Genomic DNA, 21983 nt, shown 5'->3' on the forward strand with positions numbered 1-21983 from the left:
TCGACTCTGGGGAGCTGGGACTATCCCGCCAATGTGGACTTGGAAAACCCATGGCCTCCTTTACCCGCCGACGCGGTGCACGGGGACTCCAAGGAGGTTCACCTAGAAGTACGCATTATCAAGTTAAATGTTGATCATTAGTCTTCGCTCAATGTAATCCACTGTCTAAGCATGTGGAGACTTCCATGCATGATCTTGCTCTATTGGAGTATCGCGCATGAATAAAAGTGTATCCGTTTATGGTTTAGTCTAGAATCTTCCATGTATGAATTTTTACTACAGTACTGGTGAAAGACTTACGATGAACCATTTCTTACATCTCCTCTGCCCGCTTGCAAGTCATCCTGATTTAATCCCTTCGTCTAGGTGTATAAAGGCATGGTCAATATTACTTAATAGTATAGCCAACTGTTGACTATAATAAAGTGTCATGTCATTTGTAGCCAACATGTATAACAATCGATACTCAAAAACTAATTCTTAAAGATCATTTCTTGCAAAGCACAATAAGTGTTATTTCTTCACAAGTTTTGGATGCAGGTTGAACAGTTGAACGCTTTTGTTTGCAAAATATACCTTTTTATATATTTCACCCGGATGTTTGTGAGCTCTAGAGATGAAATAATATCCGAAGAAACCTATCGATACCCGTTACACATGAGATGACCCCCACATCCTTTGTCAAAATAAACAACTCCCCGATCAATGCATTTCACTCTTCGGTGCAACGCACGGGCACCTTACTACTATAGATTAGTACGACCAAAAATTATATCATTCAAAACTATGTTCAAATACGAATCCAACGATATAGTTTTTGTTGACATGCACTAACATTTTGTCAGTTAAATCTTCAGTCAAATTCAATGGAGGACTAATAAACCACGACCGATGTAGTACAAGTGTAGAGGGCTGCGCTGCACGGGAGTCTCACCTCTCACCCCACTCGTGGCGCGGCAGTAAAGCCGTCATATCACAAAACCCAACCACTCCCAGTAATAAGTGGCCTGGTAAAATAAATGGACAAGCAACCATCACATCCCTCCGTCTTTTTTGCATTTCATCTCTCTGCATTTACTTTCTCCGGTTCATCTCGCACACTCGATCCCTAGCTACTACTCCTAGGGCCAGTTCTTTTGGCGGCTTCCCCAGCTTTTCCCACAAGACTAGTCACAGTGGGGAGTAACAATAAGGCACCTCACTCATTTATTTGGGCTTCTAAACTACTACTCCGTCCTGGTTTATTCCTCACCATTGTAATTTGTGCTAAATTTTGACCAAAGATTTAACTGGTTTATTCTTCACCATTGTAATCCCTCCGTCTAGGTGTGTAAGTCATCTTACAAAAACCAAATAATCCCAAAACACTTAGGCGCGGTGCATTAACTTCTACCTCGTTTCTTGTTTCTTGACATATCAACCAATAAGAGATAAAGAGTGTGCATGCTTTTAATGACTTGAGATATCAAACACGACATGCAGTGGTTAGTTCATTGCATGCAATACTATTAATTAGCAAATAAACATTAACGTTTCTCGTTTTCTCCTCCTCCTTGGTCACGGTGCACAGCCTAAGATGACTTACTCACCTAGACGGATGGAGTAGTGCATGTGACATGCACTAACATTTCATTAGTTAAATTTATGATCAAAATTTGACACAGATTACAATGGGGACCAATAAACCAGGACGGAGGTAGTAGTTAGAGCATGGTTAATAGTATAGCCATCTGCTGGCTATAAGCCAGTGCCATGTCATCTACAGCCCATCTTATATTCAACATGTACAATAATAGATCAAAAGAGTGTACTACTTTTTTATTATGTGGCCCACTTCTCATTCTCACAAAGTGCCTAGGAGCACGTGCTAGAGCTGGCTCTTCACGAAGAGCCTGCTTACCTTCTCTCTCCTCTTCACTTTCGTCCAACTAAGCATAAATATACTAGTTTATTTCTTATAGCCCGTTGACTAAGCTCTATTGTACTTGCTCTTATGGATTACTAATCTAGAAGCCTAAAAGAACTGGCCCCTGGTACTCCTACTAGTAGTAGTACTCAAGTTGGAATTCCAATTGCACGGCACAACTTGTTAGGCAAAAAATTCGATACAGGGTGTAGGAAGCGGTTTGGGAATTTGCATGCCTTTCCAACCAGTGAGATACTCCGTACAAAGTATGACAGAGAAATAACCACAGAGAAGGAAGCTAAAAGTAAACAATCAAACGAGCATTTTTGCATTTGTTTTGCATTGAATCGTTTCACAAGCTTGACTAGTGTTGTTTTTCTACTTTTACAAAAACCGCATCGTAATGTTAAAACGTGCATTTGCACGTACATAAGTAATAGTAGTACTCCCTCCGTCTAGGTGTATAAGTCTTCCCTCCTTCTTGGTCACGGTGCACAACCAAAGATGACTTATTGACCTGGACGGAGGGAGTAGCACAGTCTGCAAGCATATATCAAGAGAGATGTGTAGTGCGATAGTATACAGTAAAGTTTGTGCTATATGCACGTACTTGCAAAATGCGTACGAATACACAAGGTTTCCAAACTTTCCCTTTTACATACTTAATTAAGGACGCTAAAAATTCCCGAACGTTCGGGATTTATCATTTGCGTCCCAAAACTAATGAGATCGCCTTACGAAACAAAAAATTACACTCCTCCTAAAAGCCACGGCGCTCGCAGGAGCGCTTGCGGCGCGCCACGAGTGCCCTGGTGCGCGGCCGTTTCCCAGCGCGCCGACACAACACCTCTTCCTCAGCCTCGCAACTCGCGAGGTGCTGATTGGCGGCTTGCCGGTGGGCGAGCGCGATCTCACCGGTGTGGTGATCCGGCGCCAATAGGTACTCCTCCTCGCTGGAAGCGTGCACCCGGTCCACGTACCGCCAAGCGTAAATGAGGCGCTTGGGCCCGACTGCACTCAGGGCGTCGGCACGGGCGTCCTCCGCCACCCTCACGGCCCTCGCACGAGCCTTTTGCCAAAGAGCCAATTGCCTGACTCTCTCGGACGCGACATAGGCCTCCTAGGCAGCTTGTTCCGCGGTGCGGTTCTCTTCCTCGGCCTTCTTCTCCGCCTCTATTTTGGCGCGTTCTGCTGGAGGCAAAGCCTCCCACAAGGCGACATCCATTTCTTTCCAAAGCTCCTCAAGGCTGGGGGGCTCGGCGGGCGGCGCGGTGTTCTCCTCGTAGCGGGGAGCCGACGCGTCCTCCGGCGCGCATGCTGGCGAGATTGGGAACGCCGACGCGTCCACCTCGACGCGTCGCGGCGAGGAGCGGAATGCGACGCGTCCTCCTCGACTAGTGGCAGCGAGGAACGGAATGGCGACGCGTCGCGACGAGGAGCGGAACGCCGACGCGTCCTCCTCGACTAGTGGCGGCGAGGAACGGAACGGCGACGCGTCGCGTAGCGGCGAGGCGAGGAACACCGACGCGTCCTCCTCGACTAGTGGCGGCGAGGAACGGAACGGCGACGCGTGACCGTCCGCGCGGTGCAGCGAGGGGCTCCTAGGGCTTGGGAGGGGCGATGCCATGGTGGTCGACGTGAGAGGGAGGGGGAGGAGATAGCGATGAACGTGAATGTGAGGGGGAGGAGATAGTGATGTCGTGGGAGGCGCAGTATTTATAGCGAGCAATGGCACACCTACGTAAGATATGGACTGAGCTGCACTGACTTAACTGCAGGTCCAGTTGCGTCACTGACATGTGGGCCAGACCCCTATTGGGCCCATATGTCAGTGACCCAATGCACCTGCAGTTAAGTAACAGCTACGTGGGCATATTTGTTGGAGTAAATTACGGGGGAGCGAAGGGGTGGAAATATTGCTGGTCACAACGGATTGGACGAGCGTGGGGGGAGGAGAGTCATGCATGCAGATTTTTTCACACGGGGTGGAGTGGTGGGACCGCCCGAGGGAGAAGGAGAGTTTGGCAGGCATATTGTTTCCACACATGGAGAGGAAAAGATTTGGAGACGAACGGGCTTCCTGCAGGTATGGGGAACGGTGCATAATAAGTCATCTTGCATGCCGGGCTAGGTATAGTCTCAAGTCATTAAAAACATACACGCCCCACACATGTTCATATTTCAAGGTGCACTAAATTATTGCATGCGATGATTAAGGCTGGCATAATGGTGGTATCTTAGCTGGTATCATGCACACGGGAATTGCAAACATGCTGATGTGGCAAAGAATTAAAGAAGAGAGGGGGGTTAGAGTAACTAGTGTTCATGCATGCATTGGTAAACACATTTTTTTGTGAAGAACGACAACACTAGTTGAGTACTTTTGCAGACTTCAAAAACTATTCCACCGCCTCTACTATCTTGCTAAGAGTAGGTGAAATTTTTGAATCGAGCCCTTTAAACTAGAAGGGAGGTAGTGGTACTCTAAGGCTGGTCATAGTGGGGAGTAACTTAGACTAGTAACATGCATATGTTACTAGTCTATGTTACTACCTCTATAGTGCATAGTATCATAGATTAGTATCATAGGTGGTCTCATTTATTGCCATGCATGACACATAGTAGCATCACATTTATTATGTTACGGTATCAACCTATGTTACTATAATCATCTCTCTCTTATACTCATTATAATCAGTATTGTAGATATTGATATTTTTAGTATAAATTTGGTCATGGGATTTCATTTATGCCTGTCAAAGCGTGGAGGAAGCGAAGCTTAGGGCTTGCATTGCCGGTCTCTACATAGGTATTTCTCCTCATAATCCTGTAATTTTAGAGACTGATTGCGCTTTTGTGGTAGCGTCTCTTGCATCAGGGGACTATGACAGGTCTGCTATGCGTGACCTGAAGATGAAAGCGTTGAGCATCTCGAAGTTGATCAACAATCTTCAGTTGTCAAAGATTAGCTGTTCGGCCAATAAGGTGGCACACTTAATCGCTAAGTATAGCTTTGACAATAGATTAGATGGTATTCTTGTAAATAACGTACCGCCCTGTGTGGTGAATATTGTATCGAATGAGTGTACTGGTGTGGGTGGTTAATTAATATAAGGTGGTGTTCAAAAAAGAAGTATAAATTTGGTCAAACACTTTGCAAACGGTTGACGGGAGTAAAAAGGACCAGATGGAGTATCATGCATGTGGAGTAGGCAAAAAAATTGCTTGTCTAAAAAAAGGCAAAAAAATTGCTCATTTATAGCCGGTCGAAGTCTCAAAGGGCGCGACCGCGCGAGGGAGGCGAAGGTCATGGGAGGCGCGACGTTTGACGGAATTAAGTGAAGTTACATCCACGGGCTGGCATGGCATGCGAACAGGCAGAAGCTATACCGTCAGGCCTACGATATGGGTCTAGTAGACATGACATCTAGTGGGTCCCGCATAGTTCTCGAGAACTCTTTGGGGGCTTGCAGCCGTTTATCCACCGGGCAAGCCAGCAACCCCACGCCGTTCGCACGCCCTACTCGTCCCCGTCTTCTACCTTACAACAGTTCGCTCCCAGTCGTCCCGTCCTTTCACATTAGTTCGCTCCCAGTTTTTTTGCGGGGTACAACAGTTCAACTTCTCCTAACCCTCCTCCAAAATCCATGGCCTCCCAAATCTCCATGGTCGCCGCTGAGTACCAGGTTAGAGCCATCACCGGCGATCAGTTCATCGTCATCTACACACGTGGATCCGAGACGGTGAAAGCATGGCTTGCTCGCTTCCTACGCATGTTCAACAGTTCAACGGATGAGTGGGTCGCTGGGCTAGATGTTGAGTACACCACAGTCCTGGGACGAGAGAAGGATCTAAAGGACGAAGAAGAGGAAGAAGCCCGCCGTGATCCAGGTTTGCGTACATAACGTTTGCTTGCTCTACCACATATGCCATGCCGACGTTGAGTGCCAGGATTTTAAGAACTTCCTCAAGGACAAAAGAGTGAAATTCGTTACTGTAGGCTTTAAGAACGACAGGGATGTCCTGCGTCGGATAGGTCTCGTTGTAGGCCAGCCCTTCGATCTCCAGAAGGCAAGCCTGGTGTCCTCCTCTCAACCTTCAATGCTGACCCTGGCAGCAGCCATGATTGATCCTTCGTACTCTAAACTGAAGAAACCTCATCACGAGTTTCATCATGCATGGGAGTCGAAGACATTAGATGAAGATCACATCCTGTACGCAGCAATGGATGCCTACCTTTGTTTAAATATCTACAAGGGTTGGATGAAGAAGCAGAGCCCAGTGTCCGGTTCAAGCAAAGAAGCGTCGGCGAAGAGGAAGAGGAAGAGGAAGAGGGATGAGGACGAAGTCGAGGACGTGTACTCGGACTCCGAGTAGGTGGCAGTGTCGTTGCTCATGCTGGTTCTACTGCAGTGTCAAGCAGACTAGTTGCTTAGTTTATTTTCAAGGGTGTGTTGTGCTGAGGCCCCAGCAGAACTATGTTTATGTTCTTTCTCGTTGTTTGAACTCTTTAGTACGTATAGTAGTACTAGTACTATGTCTTACTACTGTTCTTCTTGCAGTTGGTACTACTGCTCGTATCTTCGTGTTCCTACTGTACTTAATACGTTCATACTAGTAGTATAATTTGGGTCAGTCGATTTGTCAAAGAAGTTCGACGGAGCGAAGGAAGAAGACGGCAGAAGAGGTGGAAGAAGCCCTTCTAGCCATCCATGTTGCATCAAACGGCTCACATGAGTCGACTGACCCAAATTGCTCCTTCAGATTGCAGGATCCACGTGGCATTCAAGGTCTCGAAGGTAGATCCCGCGTCCGCACCCGGTTTGCGGGCTCGACGCGCGCGCGACCGGCTTCCGCCGCGACAGCCACCATGCGCGCCTCCTCCGCGCGGGCGGAGACGACAATGACACGCTAGTTCCTCCTCGCAGGCGTGCTGGAGCACGCGCTCGTCCTCCTCTTCGTACGCTGCGTGCATAGACGCGGCTCCACCAGCTGCTCGCGTGCTTGGCAGCGTGGCGGCATCGTGAGGAGGGACTGCAGACGACGTGAGCGGGCGAGCCTTTGGCTTCATGGCACAGGGATGGCGGCGACACGGCGGTGATGGGCGAGAAATTGTTGGCCGGAGTAGGCAGGCGCCGGCATGCGCAACGGCGGCGGCATATTGATGAGTGCGCGTGTGGGAGCTTACTTTAGTTTTATATATAAGGTTGGTCAAACTTAAAAGAAAACCGTACTAGTACACGTAAACATTAGACTTAGGCAGCGCTTTTATTAGTTAGTACCACAGCCATGATACGGAATCATGTGCAAGCGCGTGAACCGCGGCCGCGCGGTCGATCGAACGGTGTGTCACCGTGTCGCGCTCAAAGGACATCCACCGAACCTTTTTGTGTGTGTGAAAACAATCCTCGAATATTACTCAACTTTTTTTCCTGTGAAAGTTCTTGACGCTGCAATATTTCCATATATTTGAATTTAGCTCCAGTTCGTGTTTATTTGGATTTGGACGTTTTAGGTGCGCCCTAGTTTTTTTTAATACTGATTTTGTGTGTGTGACTGAGAGAGAACGTGTGTATGTGTCCATATGTGTGTTGTGGCGGAAGGGCAATGTGGAGACGGTGTGCGTGTGATACAGACATAGAGAGGTGTGAATGTGCAAATGATCATGCATGAGTGAGACATAGACAGATGCCGATACGTTGTGTATACATGAGAGAACGGTCTTCTAGTTTACTTTTTGTGTGTGTGTGTATGTGAGTTTGAGCATGTTGTGAAGTACTATAGACCTTGTATACATCTTGGGATTCGACAATGATTGTAACTATTGAATTGTATAGACCATTACATTCGAAGTCAATAGCCTAATATATTTATTTCACAATTTCAACAAATGATTAGTTCACTACAAACTAAGAAAACAAATGTGTACTCCCTCCGTTTTTATTTAAGTCCGCGTATTAGCATTGGTCAAAGTCAAGTTTTGTAAACTCTCAGAAAGCTTATAACAAAAAATATTAACATATACAATAACAAATAAATACCATTAGATTCATTATTGAATGTACTTTCACATCATACATATTTGTTATGGTAAATGTTTATATTTTTCTATAAACTTGGTCAAACTTTAGGAAGTTTGACTTCGGTCAAACCTAATATGCAGAGTTTACTACTACTACTCGCTAGTTGCTTAGCCGAATCAGTCAACACGCCACACGGGGAGTCCGGTGTCACAAAATTTTGAGGTCGGCGGGAAAATCTCCCGCGACCCTGATTCGAGCAGTGGGAAGTTACCATCATAGCCTTCGGAACAGGCCTACGGATGACGCTTGGTAGGGGGTTGTTTTCGTAACTTCAGGTTCACCCTACCCAGCCAACCCCACCCCGGCACCCAGAGTAGTACACCTGAATACTCCCCATTTTCTATCCCCACCGCAAAATAGACTTCTCCACGGCACCACAGCCTTCGTGCTCCTCCCCTTTACATCGGCGCACTCGTCCACCGCAGCGCATCTGCCTCATCGACGACCTCGTACGCCGCACTGGAGCCGGTCCACCGTCGTCGTCGTCGTACACGGAGCCTCTTCCCCGGCATCATCTTCCACGGTCTCGGATCTGCTTCCCGAAAGCCGACGCCAAACGCAGAAGTACCACCGTCGTGGACAATGAACTGACTCCCGTTGCCGACCATGACTCACAGAGGCCGCCGCGACCATCGTTCTCCTCCTTGATTGGTAATGTGTGTATTGAATCACTTAGCAGTACATGTGCAGTTCCAATTTTGTTCATACCTACCCTTCAAATTTCCCGGGTGCTATTGTTCCCGTAAAAGTAATTGGTTATAGCCTCCATTGTCCAACAGAATATCAGCTTGTAATTGTGCGTCGCTCCTATATCGCGCTGTGCTTGGGTAGGTTTTTCATCTGCAACCAGTAGTGTGGCAAATGATGGAAAGGTTTTTAGAACTAGCAAGATGCCCATGCGTTGCGCGCATCAAGATGCATTTGTATGAGTAGTTTATCTTGTGGGAGAAAAGGATGAACGAGCGAAGGCCTTATTTGCAAATCTGGAGAGGGGTATGGGTATCTTTTTGCAAAATTCCCATTTGTTTCCTTCCTATCTATCAGATATAAATCGGACGGCCTATATTGCAAGAAAAAAAAGTATAGAGAAAAAAGTAGATAGTAAAGGAAGTAGAGATAAATATTAAATATTAAATATTAGATAAATATAACAGTAGAGAAGAGAGTAGAGATAGCAGAGACGTCAGGAAAGGATCGCGCGCGCGCGGGATAAAGCGGCCGGGCGTGCGCTAGTTTTGGCGCGCGGCATCCGGCGCGCCTTATAAAATCAACCGCCCTCCCACCGCTCTGTGCCTTGCCACCGCTCTCTCCCCGCTCTGTGCCTCGCCACCGCTCTCTCCCCGCTCTTTTTCGCCTCGCCGCCGCCGTGCCACCATGCCGCCACGTCGCCGGGAAACTTGGGGATACCGCGGCGTCCGCGCGCGCCCCTCCGGCGGCTTCTCCGCCGAGATCCGGTTCCGCGGGATGCGCCTCGGCCTCGGCAATTTCGACACCACCAACGAGGCCGCCCGCGCGTACGACGCGACGGTGTGGCACCTCCGGTGGCCTCATAGAACATTGAACTTCCCCAACGTGCCGATGCGGGAGCGGGCGCAGGAGCTCGCGCCTCTGCCGCGGCTTAGCACCGACGAGGATCGTCGCGACAACCGGAGGAGGGAGCACCGTCTCGGCATCGCCGAGATGGACGAGGAAGCCATGGAGCTGTGGCGCCAACACTTCCCGCAGGACATCATCAAAGAGCGCGAGTTCTACGCGCAAAGGAGGGCGGAGAGGGATAAGAGGAGGGCGGAGCGAGCCGCCTATCGCGAGGACAAGCGTAGGAGAAAAGCGAACGCTCAATTCAACATGAGGCTAGGAGCAGCGTCGCCCTGGGAATCCGACAACGATCGGTATCTTCACGCCTACAGTCAGACGTCGGAGGAGGACATCACCGAGGAGGAGTCCGGCGACGAGGAGTAGTTGAATTATCTTTTTTTTTATCTATCTATGCTGAGAACTATCCTCTACTCTCTAGTATCTACTTCTCGATCTCAGCACTGTAAACGCTTTTTTAAAGCGCCGCGCGTTGCGATTCTATTGGAGATGCTCTAACATGGCAGACGAGTGCTTTAATGTTGCCCACAAGATGCGTGAGTATTACTAGTAGTATATTTTTCTTGCCATGTTGAGATTTTAAAACCACGAGTGCGAACATGCAGAGGAGCAATGAAGACCAGACACGGGATATTCGGGACATCTTCAAGGAGCGTGGCAAGTTAAAGAGGAGCTGCACCGAACCTGTAAAACGAGCTTTGGTAAGTAACACCCTTTCAATTACTTTCGTGTAGCCTCGTGTTCTTCGATGTGTATATGTTGTAGTTTCTGTTTCTCTTAAGCGTGGTGTTCTTCGATGTGTAATAAGAAGAGTCTTAATTGTCCTAATGCTTTCGTTTTTAGCTTGATGTAGGAAGTGGGTGTTCTCACCTTGTAGTCTGTTTTTATTTATTTTTTCCTTTTGAATTCACTTCTCCGAGTTCTGTTTATCTGGTTTCTACTAAATGGATCTAGGTTGCTCTGAGTATTGATCTAAAAAAGAAGTAACTTCATGTCAGGATGCAGTTCCTGCGAGGAGGGAAGTATGGTCAACCTCGAGATCATGTTTCCAAAATGAGGCTGGATTACACACAAGGTGCCAGTTCCCTAATGATGCTGGATAGACACAAGGTGCAAATTCCCAGATGATGCTGGATTACACACAAGCCAGGTGGAGTCGTCAGCTGTTCGTGTCCTCGTGGCATTAGTAAAGGCTGAAAGAAAGCATGCAGCAGCCCTTGAGAATGTAGCTGAGTTCCTAAAGAAGCGAAAAGAGCAATCAGATGCTCTCTTCACCCAAGCCAAAGAAGAGATGGAAGAAGCCAGAAATAAGCTAGCAGAGGCAGAGCAGGCTAGGCGTCTCCAGCTATCTAAAACTGTTGTCAATACAAAATTTCCTTCATAATAGCTAGGTTCAAATGTTTATCCAGTCAGCATGCCTGTTGTGATGTCCGTGCATCTACTGATGTGGCAAAAAATGTTTTTTCGGGTCATGTAATAACATCAATTACTTTCCAAACAATAACAGACGAAGCATTGGACATGGTATAGTTCACGCGCAAGCCTGACATTCCAAGTTCAACTTCCACATCAAACTCATGTTCACAGATATCTGCACATTCATACATAATGTCCACAACCATGATTCACTTCAAAGCCAAAAAAAATGTGAGGAGAGTTATAAATAAAGAAAATCCTCTACTAGTTCCTGCTACCAGTGCGAGCACAACAAGTCAAGACCATCCGTAAATTAATTATATTTTAGTCATTTTTTGTGTTCTAAAATGCCTGCCGGCTCGCGGAAGGACATGTTGCCGGCACACGCGCGGATTCAATGAAGGTAGGCGGGGCAGTCTTAAGCTGGTTGCACGCGGCGAGGAGGCGTGCTCAGCCGGGCCTGCAACGACTGCGGCCCTCTTGGCCGGCGCGCCGGTTCAATGCCTGCTCTGTGAGAGGTCGCGTCCATGTCAGAGCAATCACTCCCTCGAGTCCTTTTTTGTTTGGGTATAACAAAATCTTGTTTTCCATTCACATTTTACAAGTAAAATTCGTGGACAAACTTTGACCCAAAGTACGATGGGGACTAGTAAACCAGAATGGAGGTAGTAATTTTTTTAATCAAAGAAGGGTTTCCCCTTCCGATTTTCATTACTGAAAACCAGCATCTAAATCTAAACCATAGTATTTGCCCTAGAACTACCAGGTTCAACATCTCGCAACATAAACCCATACAACCTCCATCGCAAAAAACATACAACCATACGCCAAGGAGGTACGTAGTACTATGAATTCCATTTTCGCTCCATACCTATCGTTCTAAAAACTACTTACTACTTATAACGCGCCATTGAAAATCGGAACTCTTAACCCCGCTAAAAAAACGATATTTTAAACGTGGCTACTTGATCTGTGGCAACTAGCGAGCCACCGCGCTCCAAGTCGTTCACCTGTGGTCCCGACCATCAACTCCTACGGATCAAATTATCACGCGAGCTGACTATTCCTACAAAGGTGCTCCACCACGTACCCGGTACCCACGAATGCAGCAATCGTGCACCTAGGGTTTTAGGGTTTATTTGTTAACGTCGCCTTTACGTAACACTCATGTGTGTGAGACAGCGAGAGGCCGACTGCATGCGTGCGCCTCTTCTCTTCGTATATGTACTCCACCGTTTGTCTGGTGTCCCAAAAATTATAATAACTACTAGCAATGTGCCAATGCGTTGCCACATGATCAAAGTAGATTAATACATATTCACCGATTTGATAGAAAAAAGTCTAGTTTTGAAATACGTATATCACTAAAAATATGTGATGTTTCACTCAAAATATATTCCTTTGGCGGTTTTGATGAGATAAGGGAGGAATGTTGTTGGTTTCAAGATTCGAGAAGTGGTATATGTCTAATTTCTACTCTTACTAGCAAGATGCCCGTGCGTTGCACGGAACATCAAGATCTTGTGGGAGAAAAGGATGAACGAGGGAAGGCCTTATCTGCAAATGTGGTGAAGAGTGCGGGTAAATTGCCATATTTTCCTTCCTATCCGTCAGATATAAATCGGACGACCTACATTGCAGGATGGCAGGCCCACCATCATCACCAACTCTATTTTTTATCCCTACTCTTATAAAAAGCATTGTCGGTGATGATCGTGTGCCTGCCATCCTGCAATATAGGCCGTCCGATCTATATCTGACGGATAGGAAGGAAACTATGGCAATTTTGCAAAAAGATACCCACACCCCTCTCCACATTTGCAAATAAGGCCTTCCGTCGTTCATCCTTTTCCCCCACAAGATAAACTACTCATACAAATGCATCTTGATGTTCCGTGCAACGCATGGGCATCTTGCTAGTTGTTGCAAAAAGCCCAGTGTGTGTGTGAGAGAGGGAGAGTGGAGGAGGACGGAGTGCATGTGTGACAAAGACACAAGGAGTGTGTGTGCGATAGGTATCAGCTTAAAATGAGGCGATAGTGTGTGTGTGCACGATCGAGAGGGCGTGTCTCAAGAAGGGAAGAAAAATCTACATAGATACAACGAGCGGGAGAGAGACATGTATGCGATGGTGGAAGCACGAGTGTGCGGGTGTATAAACCTATCTAGAGGCTAGCTAGTCGATAAATGTTTGTGAGAGAAATACGAGTCGGGGTGCGAAAGCGAGAGTTTTGTGTGTGTGAGAGAGAGACGGTAGTCGGGAAGGGGAGTGGAAGCAGGAGTTGTGTGTGTGTGTCTGTGAGAGAGAGAGGGGAGACGGTAGTCGGGGTTGTCTGATCGGTAAACAAATGAATAATGTCAGTCTGGGATGGAGACGAAAAGGAGACCGCAACAAATGTTGTGTCTACAGGAGAGAGAGAGAGAGAGAGAGAGAGAGAGAGAGAGAGAAAGAGAGTAATTTTAGTGGTATGAGTCATATGTAGAGACATATAGGGTGTGTGAGAGAATCCCATAGAGAGAAAGACAAAGTGAAAGACGAGTGGAGACTGTGTGTGTGGCGGTGAAAAAGAAAGCTTAGGTACCGAGTGATACCAGAGAACAGTAGAGACGTGAGAGATAATGAAAACCATGTAATGTATAATGATAGGGAGAGTGTGACACTTCTCAAGGGAGACGTCGAGAGACCATGTTTGCGAGGATAGGAGAAACATGAAGTGAGCGTGCGGGTGAGCTGGAGAAAAGAGAGTGATAGCTTCCTGAAGGAGCATGCATGCGAGAGAGATGGGCGTGAAAGGAGTGAACAAAAAAGGGATTCAAATATTTGAATTCGAGATGATGATACATGTAATCCATACTCGAACCAAAATTCATCTATCAAACATGCATACTCATATGAATTCACGTACATCTATGTTATTTAATATGTAGATATTACTGATCCATACATTTTAGTAGAACATAATTTGGTTAAAAAAATTCGAATTCAACCTTAAGATTTCGAGATCGTTGTATTTGTAAATCATATTATACATATAAAGGAGCAGAATTCTTTGTTGTGCTTTTGAAAGTATATAAAAAAAATGATGTATATAGAATGTAATTCCAATTGAAAATGGATCCCGCCCGAAAAAATAGAATTCAAACGGGATTCGAATTGAGTTGGCACGGTAAACGTGCACTCTGCAAAATTTGAACGAAGCGGGGAAAGTCGCAGTAACCGCCCGAAACCAAAATCTGCGAGATGGAAATCACTACTGCCTATCCCTGCCACGCAAAGCCTATCTGCTGGATTTCTATAGGTTTCGATAGGGGTAGGTTTGTAATTTCACCCAAACGTGACGTAACCGCCTCTCACCCGGATTCATACACGGTGGGCGCCAAAACACAGTGTGTCCTCGGCCGAAATCGACTCCCTCCCGATTCATATTCATACACGGTGGGCGCCAAAAACAAACTCTCGTCGGCAAATATTCGGTGTATGCGAGATTACCGTCCTATCCCCAACCGACTAATGCTGCTTTGATGTAGTAGAAATTTGAAACGGGGGCTAAGTTTGTAAATTTCCTCGCATTTGAGACAAGCGTGCCCTGAATACATGGTTCCCCCCTTCCTCTCTACCACCCTTTTCCCCATTCGTACTCCGTGGGCGCCAAAACACCCTCTCCACCCCACCCTCCTCCGTCCGCCACCCCATCCACCGTCGTCCTCCTCCACCATGCCGGAGCTGATACCCCGCCGCCGCCGTCCATTACAAGAGATTGACCTCTCTCATCCACGGCTTCGGACCGGGATCCTTGCATCTCGTCCTCTCGCTTCATCCCCGCCGTCGTCAACCTTGCCGGCGCCGCTCCTACGACCGTCTCGTCCACCGCGCCCCGCCGCCACCGGCTACCCTCCTAGATCTGCTTCCACGCCGCCGACAGCCATCGCTACCGCAGCACCGTCAAATTCTCAGCAGATGCATACACGGCGCCGCACCAGAGGCGGTACTCTTTCGTATCTGCTCAACTTATTTATCGCAGCAAGAAAATAGATCGCCACTGCTTTACTCTGATTTCTTGTCTTGGTTGCGAAGTTGCCTTTGTCCGGTTTGCACCTTCAGATCCGCCATGGCACGCTCAACACTATACTCCCAATGCTTATGGTTTTCCCCTTTTATATTCCACACTAGTTAAATCATAGTAGACTAAATTTCAAAATTGGGTCAGTCGATTTTTCAGAGCTCGCCGGAGTTCGTCGGTGCGAACGAAGGGGCTCGGGTGGTTGTGGGGCCTCGCCGAACGAAGAAAACTTGACGCGGGTGGGGGTTGGGGCGGGGGTGGGGGTGGGGGTGGCGGAGGAACACAGGCGGCAGGGGCCGGTGGTCCGGCCGGCAGCCCGTGCGGTGTTCTGTATGGGAAGAATCAGAGACAAGGAAGAAGATGGGTTAGGAGACGTAGGATCTTCATCCAACCACCTGAAATGGTCGAGAGACAGCTGGGAGTTGCATTCTTAATGCGCTCTGGTTCATCATGTGTGGGCACTGTGCAACCAACATTTTATTATCCAAAATCTGCTTGCTCTTCTTTACCATGTTCCTCTTCCGTTCTTCTTTAATATGCACTCTCTCCGTTCCTAAATACAAGTCTTTGTATAGATTCCACCATGGACTACATATGGAGCAAAATGAGTGAATCTACACTCTAAAATGTATCTGGATACATCTGTATGTGATCCATAGTGGAAATCGCTACCAAGACTTATATTTTGGAACGGAGGGAGTATGATAGTAGTACAGTATGTTCCTTGTACTGAAGATGAGCAGGGACATTTGCAGTGTAGAGGTCTATACGGTCGGTTGTGATGAACACTTTGAGTCTCTTTGATTCGTAGGATCTTGTAAACATAGGAATAGGATTTGTAGTGGCCTGCCCACTTGAATCCTATAAGAATAGCAAGGAAATGCGGGGAGCTGTGTCGCCTTTGAGAGTTACATTGATATTAACAGTATCGCACCTTCACTTTGATGGCAAGTCTATAAACGAATTTCCGGTGAAGTCTCCTGTGCTAAATTTAGAAGACATTGAATGGAAAAACCTTGTTATGCACTGGTCTCGTTCCCAGGATGAGGTACTGTCTATGAAATCACATGACAATTTGAACTTCTACTTTTCCGCATGTGCCTTACGGATCTTTTTTGCAGGAAATCTGCTCGAAGAAGAATTCCGGTTTGACAAGAACGACAGGATATCGCGAATATGCTGCCCGCTGCTTTGCTCTTGTTAGTACCTGTTGTCCTGTATCACTGTACTTGCATACATACCTGGTTCATTATGTGACAACAGTATGCATGATAGCTTGCTTATCAATTGTGCGCTCCAAATTATCTGATTTGTATGAATGGTTACATTAGTGTAGAATATATCCAATGCCAATGTTTTTTTAGCTCTGCATTGTTCTTGTAAGTACATGTTGTCCTTTATCAGTGTACTTATAATGACAGGTAGTTGTTCATGTACCATCACTCTGCAGCTTATTTTCCTTTGCCCTTCATTTTCTACACATCAGATCTATATTTACTCTTACCATAAGGTTGGTACTGAAGAAGTTTAGCTATGCATTGCTCTTGGCTGTACCTTTTGCCTGTATCGCTGCACTTACATTTATAGCTACTTGGTTATGTAGCATCACTCTTCATCTTATCTTAAATATTCTCCATTTTTCGTATATTATCACATCTATATTTACTCTTAACAAAATGTAGAATAAAGGCAATGCTTTTGAAGAAGATTCCGTGGTAAACTTCTTTAATTGCCCCCCCATCAGCATGGACAAGGCCTTTATAGAGCTTGTCTTCACAAATAATGTAAGTTTGTCCATCTCAAGCCTTCAAACTTTGTTGTATATATTTGGTTAGGCATGACTGCAACAGCTGTTTATTTTTGGTGTTTGCATCAAATTGCTTGTTTAAATTTTATTATGTAGTTCATAAACAAAAGTTTGTCCTTTCTCAATTTAAGTTTTTAGTTGTACAACCAAGTTCCTTCTTCATACCATGTAAATTAAACTATACAGAGCAAGTGATCTTCTTTTGCACTGCATGTATGCTTCTGTTCTTCATCCGTAATCCAGTGGTGTGGTGAACCTACCCACTACAGCACAATGTCATATTCTGCAATGTCTTAACTATGAACAATGTCATATCATTCTACTATTATTTAAACCGTCTCTTTATTTGCCAATCTGAAATGGTATAAATTGACAGCACACTATCCATTCATACTTCTGAGTTCTTGATCTGTAATCCAGTGGTGTCGTGAAGCTGCCAACTCCTTCACAATGTCATTTCCTGCCATGTCCTGACCTGAACAATACCATATTGTGTTAATGCAATTTTAAACTGTGTCACTTTATTCGTCAGTAAGAAATGTGATGAATTGTCAGCACTGATACTTTTATGTGCAAAACCTGTCATCTGTCTGCTTGTTTATCTTTCAGAGTGAGGAAGATATAAGTGTTGAACAAGCGCAGTCTCATCATCTTGCTCAGCTACTTGCGCTGAAGCTCCCCAGCAGGGCTAACCTTTCTTGAACTCTATTGAAGTGCTGTCGGTTTTGTATATTATTTTGTCGGCGTGTTTATTTGCACTGGTGGCGATCTTTGATGCCCAGTGTATGTAATCTGATGTCTGCTTGTGCTTTATTATCATAGTAGCGAACTTTGATGCCAAGTGGATGTAATATGCCGTAATTTCTTTATTGTATAGTCTAGGTTTTTTCTTATTCACGATGCTGCAGTTATTTTACTGTATATATATCCTGTCTTCGCAGTAAACCGGCCAAACCGTAAAATTACGGTACATAATCGGGCCGTCGTGCAATCACGATGTAGGTTGGGCCTGAAATGTGCCAAACAGCTCACGGGCCGGCAGCAGCCCGAAATGAACCCCGGTCCATGATTGTGCAAATCAAATCACGGGCTTTTAACAGGCCAAAATTGTCTCGGTCCTTATTTGGCCCAATCAGATATCAGCTGCGAGCAGGCCGGATGCAAACCGGGCCGTAGTTAGGCCCAACTATATGACGGGCTTTTAACAGGCCGAAATTAATATAGGGCCGAAATGTTAAACGGGCCCTTAACAGGCCAAAACTAATATCAGGCCGAATTACTAAGTGGGCCTTTAGCAAGTGGGCCCAAAAGCATGGTGTCCAGCTGACGGGCCGAATCTGATATGGGCCATAATTGAGCCCAAAGCCTCTTAAAGGGCCAGATCAAATATGGGCCGGCATTTGGCCCAAAACATGGCAGCCAGTTAATGGGCCGGCCTACTAGGGTCCTCAAAATCTTGTGGGCCTACAGCTGGGCCGACCCATTAATGTCGGCAAAATATCGTGGGCCTTTAGCTGGGCCGGCCCACTATGATCCGCAAGAATCTTGTGGGCCTTTACCAGGGCCGGTCCATTATGGCACACAAAAATCTTGTGGGCCTTTACCTGGGCCGGCCCATTATGGCCCGCAAAATCTTGTGGGCCTTTAGCTGGGCTAGCTCATTATGGTCCGCAAAATCTCATGGGCCTTTAGCTGGGCCGGCCCATTATGGTCCGCAAAATCTTGTGGGCCTTCAGTTGGGCCGGCCCATTTAAACTTGATGGGCCGGTCCACGTGTCAACATATCATAGGCACGTCTCGCCCATTGGATGAGTGACACTTGTGCCAACGCGGACCTGACACGTGTCTCCTCCAGCCAATGATGATTTTACACGTGGAAAATCCCCATTGGTCGGGGCTGTTAACGGGTTATCGGATCCAGAACCCGACCCGATAGCTTAACGGCGTTCCGTTACGGTGGATGCCACGTGTCGGTCACCCTTGACGAAAGCACTTTTGTGACGCGCGATTTATCGTCATGGAAGTGGACACTTCCGTGATGATAATTTTGGTAATGTCATGGAACACTTCTACGACAGCACATGTATGACTATCTTGATTCTGTCATAAATTTGTCATGGATGTACATGCATGACAAAAAACGCGACCTACTGTGACAAACACGTATCATCACGGAAGTGTATTTTTTTGTAGTGTGTGATAGTGTCTGACATCACACGCGCTTTGCAAACGGCAACTGTGTGCATGCTTGCACACGTTTCCTCTCTGTGAACCGTCTCGGATTATGGTGTATATCGCAAACGTTTGTGTTTTACCAACCGTGTGTGCCGTAATGACCTGCCCAACGTAATTTCGCCCTAATTTAATTGCTGCTATTTAAAATTGTACCTAAATTAAACTTGAAAGTAGGCTATAGCTTTATTCATATTCATCAGGTTCAAACAACCAATGCATTATTCGATTCACAGGTACATATGTTTAATAATTACATAAGAACCAAATAAAGAATGATGTACCAGGGTTCTATACTTGTACCATTACAGATGGTAAAGAAAGTGGCAACAGACATTCCAGTTGCTGAATAAGGTGAAGCAGAATGGCCCTATTGTGCTCTCCTGGATGCAGAAGGCATGCAAGACTCTAGTCCAACCCCTTGTGATGGTCGGCCGCCAATCATGTAGTTTGAGAGGTAATCTTGAGTAAACTGCTTCAGGATACACTGCAAAAGAAAAAAGATTCAGATATTGTCATGTAACACAACTCATTACGGGCAGTAAAAAGAAGACTACAGGGTTGTTACTTACCATCTTGCAGTTCACTGTTGTCTTGCATAAAGTGTAAACAAATAGTTTGATTGCCATCTTTTGACCCATTTTAATAACAATCTTTATCAGTTTCCTCACTTGATGCTGGTTCATGAATATCTCATTGCCCGATACGCAGAAAGGGTCGAAGTGTGGATCTTTGGCAATGATATATGTACCTAAAAGCACCAAGTTAATATTAGAAGCTAAACAACAATTGAAAAATGATGTAGTACAACACTCCATCCATCCCAATATATAAGGTTTTATTAAATGTATATCTAGACATCATCAGAATATTAAGGTAACACTCTTCCTTGTTGCTATGTAGCCTGGGATTGCATATTTAGTCATTCAGTACAATGCATGTTACTAAACAACAATTGAAAAACGAAAAGGCATGTTAACTGCAGTCCTTAACAGCAACCAAAATTCGTAATTCATAGTGGTATTGTTGAAACTGTTATTGATGAAATTGAACTGCACGGCAAATAGTTGCACATATAGAGCATCACATTGTGAAGAACTGAAATAAACAAGTCATAAGGACATCTCTAGGCAATCCTTAAAAAGTTAAAAGGACTAAAACCCTTAGTGGATATATATATACTCCAGCAATTTTTGGCCTTTTCTAGTCGATCCCCTAAACTTAAGGTTGTAAACTTCAATTTGATCAGGTTCAAAGCAGGTTCAACCGAAAATAGCATGCATTCAAACATAAACATAGATAGTTTTGCATAACCGAACATAAAACATAAATTTAAACTAAGCTAAACTACTTTCGGTCGAAGTAGAGGTCGAGCCAATACTTCCTCGTCATGTACGATGTGCCGCGAGCCGGGTCCGGGCCAGTACCGTCGTCGGGGTCGTTGGGGAAGGCACTCCTCCACTCGTCGACGTTGATCTCCTCGTTGTCGGGGCCCACCTCGACACCCTCCGCGCCACCATTGCTGCCTCCTCCGACCTCGTCATCAGAGTAGAGCGCAATAACCTCGCCGCCCTCCGCACCGCCTTCCTCGCCGCCTTTGACCTCGTCATCGGAGGAGAGCGCGATAACCTCACTGCCCTCCGCGCTGGCAAAGATTGTCCGCTCCGCCTCCACGGGCTCCGGGTGCTACAGGCGGAGCTCTTGCATGTAGGCCTCGGCGGCGGCCTCGGCCTCGAGGCGCTCCCACGCCTCGCGGTCCTCCCGCGCCATAGCCGAGCTCACCACCCCCTGCTCCGGCGGAACAAGGTGGACCGGACGTGTGTCGAAGGGGAAATTGAGCCTAGCCGCCGCGCCGTGGTAGCGGACCTGCCAGCGGTCGTACTCCATGGCCGCGAGCTCGGCCGTGTGGAAGCTACCGAGCCACCGGTGGGTGTGGGTCTCTCGATATGTAATCTCGGCGACCCACGTCCCCCATCGCCGCTGCCAGATCCCGAGGTAGGACTTCGTCGGCTGCCGGGTCCGAGGGAGGATGGGGAAGTCCTCGAACCGGCGCAGGGGCGCGACGGCGGGCGGATCGGGGGACCGGCAACGGCGGATCAGGCCCGCGGAGGACGACAGGGACACCTCGGTGGCCACCTCACCGGCGTCGAGCGAAAAGGCCGCGATAAACCTCTTTTTGGCCATTGGCTCCTCGTGATCCCCGGCACACAGGCAGAGGTTGAGGATGGAGGCGCCGGCCATGGCGGCGACCTACCAATGGTTTCAAGGGTTGTGCGTGTCTGTGTGAGCGGAGGTTTTGGGGTGTGTGTGGAGGGGGGCAAGGTTGTGTTTGAGGAAATACTGCGGCAACTGAAAATTTTACTAGGCGGGAGTAACGGGGCGGGGCTACTGAAAATTTGGATCAAGGGCGAACAGATTTTTTGAGATTGCGAGGGATGCAGAGGCGGGAGTAAACTGCCGGGGCTACTGAAAATTTGAATCAAGGGACTGAAGCAGAGCGGGAGTAACAAACATCCCACACGGTCCGCACATACTAATCCTGTGCTATCAAACATTAAAACCTTCCAGGCGGTAGATATTTTCGAGATTCTGAGGGATGTAGAGGCGGGAGTTTTGGGGGAGTGAGCTAGTGTGCTTGACACGCCGGATGTGGACTGTAGCCGACGCACCTTCTCGCGTAAGCCATAGGCGTACTATACACCAACCGTGCTCCAAGATATTTTGTACTACATCTCACGCGGTTGGTGATAATAAACTATGTGGGATCTACTTGATTTGAATTGCAAAATGGGGTCACTGCGGCAATGGATGCTGTTTGAATTGCTAGACCTTTTATCTGCAGTGAATATGCAACTATATGTGTGTCGTAAAAGAATTGGAATTAT

The sequence above is a fragment of the Aegilops tauschii genome, chromosome 7 (assembly GCF_002575655.3).
Source record: "Aegilops tauschii subsp. strangulata cultivar AL8/78 chromosome 7, Aet v6.0, whole genome shotgun sequence".
Taxonomy (NCBI): domain Eukaryota; kingdom Viridiplantae; phylum Streptophyta; class Magnoliopsida; order Poales; family Poaceae; genus Aegilops; species Aegilops tauschii.